This window comes from Myotis daubentonii, chromosome 1, assembly GCF_963259705.1.
Source record: "Myotis daubentonii chromosome 1, mMyoDau2.1, whole genome shotgun sequence".
Taxonomy (NCBI): Eukaryota; Metazoa; Chordata; class Mammalia; order Chiroptera; family Vespertilionidae; genus Myotis; species Myotis daubentonii.
The window spans coordinates 127,944,088-127,946,297 of NC_081840.1; the positions used below are offsets into that span (position 1 = coordinate 127,944,088).

Sequence of the window (2,210 nt, forward strand, 5' to 3'; positions counted from 1 at the left end):
AAAAGGGAGGGCCTAGGGCGCGATGGGGGTTCCGGGTGGGGCTTTTTGTGGCCAACACTACAAGGGCTGGTGCTGCTGGGCCCTTGCTGCTCCTGGCGGTGCTACACCTCTGGCTGCAGCTGCCCTTCGCCCCTCTCCCCGCAGATTCATGGGCCCCATTTCCGCAGGGGAATCTAGTCACTGTGATGTGGTCCTTGAGTGCTGTCAGCCAGCAATAGCCATGAACTTGGGAATGCGATGGGAAGCGCCTAGCGGAGACTTTCAGTACTGCGGCCGCACTAAGGCCCTGGGGCCTGAAGTTCAAAGCCAGCTCCTGGCTGCCAGGTGCCCTTGGAGGACCAGGGACCTACCCTGCAGCTGCTCCACATCTCAGACCCAGTTTGAATCAGGACAGTGAGGCTTCCGTTTCCTGGGACCCTCCTGCAGGCTTCTCCGAGGACCGAGTCCTCAGCTGGAGCTGTGGGGTCCCCACCCCATCGTGAGTGCCAGGCGGGGTGGAAGGAGCCAGCCCTGTGGGCTTCCCAGGACCATCCCCGCCCCGCTGTCCCTGGCAGGGCAGGGGGCGGCCTCTTCCTCGCTGCTTTAGTCCTGAGCTGGGTGCGCAGGTGAACAGGCCGCCTCAGCAGGGAGTTCCGAAGGCACCTGGCGGGGCGGGGGTGAGAGCCAAGACCTCCTGGCCAGAGACCCACTGCGCAGGGCGGGGCCGGGGCGGGTCCTCAGAGCCTCCAGGGGGGGAGGGCGTGGCCGCAGAACATCCCGGGAGGTGCAGGGCTTGGCAGGCAGGTCCAGATGGATGCAGGAAGGGGTCTCACAGAGCCTTCTGTCCCTGGGAGACGTGCTGATCCCCTCAGGGGTCCCCCATAGGAAGGTGCTCAATGAGGAGGAGAGCCGCCTCCACCAGGACACTGTCTCCGCGGGTGTCGCCCACACTCATCGGAACGTCCCTGCAGAGCTGTGGAGCCTCTATACTAGTAAACAGCATGGAGACACCAGCTTTGATTTGTGGCTGAAGACAGAGGATGGCTGTTCCCTGGACCTAGAAGCCGTGGGTCAGAGAATCCGCACAGGACCCTGGAGGCCCGAATGTTTGGTGGGGAAACTCCAGGCTGAATGGGGTGGACCGGACAGGAATGTGGCGGGAGCTGGAGGACTCCAGCCCTGCTCACCGGCTTTTGCATGTGGGTGGGTGGGGGGTGGGGGGGGGGAGGTGTCTCCAGGGACATCATCCACTGGCTGGCCAGCAGGGCAGGGGCTAAAGACGCACCAGGGTGAAGAGTCAGCTGGGAATAAGGATGGTGGCCATCGGACCTAAAAGATTCTAGGACAGCCTGTGGCTGTGAGAGAAGACATGAGAAACAGGGATGCTGTCCTCCCCTTCATGTTCACAGGAGCTCATGGACCTGTGGGGACTCAGGGAATTGCAGGGACCCTTGTCAGTGTGAGGCCAGATTAGGGTGACTCTAAGGCAGTGGTTCTCAACCTTCCTAATGCCGCCACCCTTTAATACAGTTCCTCATGTTGTGGTGACCCCCTATTTCATTGTTACAAATTGAACATAATTAAAGCATAGTGATTAATCACAAAAACAATATGTAATTATATATGTGTTTTCTGATGGTCTTAGGCGACCCCTTAAAAGGCTCGTTCAACCCCCAAAGGGGTCGGGATCCACAGGTTGAGAACTGCTGCTCTAAGGGGGGACCGAGGGTGGGAGTGACCCTGAGGAGAGCAGTAGGGCTTGATGACCTGCTCCCTCAGCAGCTCCAGGACAGCTCTCCTGGGCCCACAGTGTGTCGCTTCATGTTTGCACAAGTTTCCTTTTGAAAAATAACCCTTAATCAATTATCAAGCAAATATGCCATGCTTATGTATGTCATCACAATCTGTCTCTAGAGCTCAGAGAACAGCACATTGTGAACTGATCAGTTTGCCTGTGGAAAAGGCCATGCCTAAGCACGTGTTGAAGCCAGTGATGCCAGAATGTCATCGAAGCTGCCAGCAGCAATTAGTAAGGTTGGGACACTTTTTTCAACACCATAACCTCCTTCCTACAAACAGAGCATTGAAGGCATCACAACAGCTGGAGAGACAGCACCTACAACAAAACTAAGCAGGCAGTGCTTCAAACATTTATGGTAGTATCTCACTCATCATCATTATTATGAAATTACAATAACCTCTGCTCTTTTAGAGCACACACGTTACATAGT

General features: G+C 56.4%; 1 pseudogene; it reads left to right on the forward strand.

Moving 5' to 3' along the window:
* The first annotated feature begins 793 nt into the window (after positions 1-793).
* Positions 794-1,458, forward strand: LOC132234365 (UDP-GalNAc:beta-1,3-N-acetylgalactosaminyltransferase 2-like; annotated as a pseudogene).
* Positions 1,459-2,210: the final 752 nt, after the last annotated feature.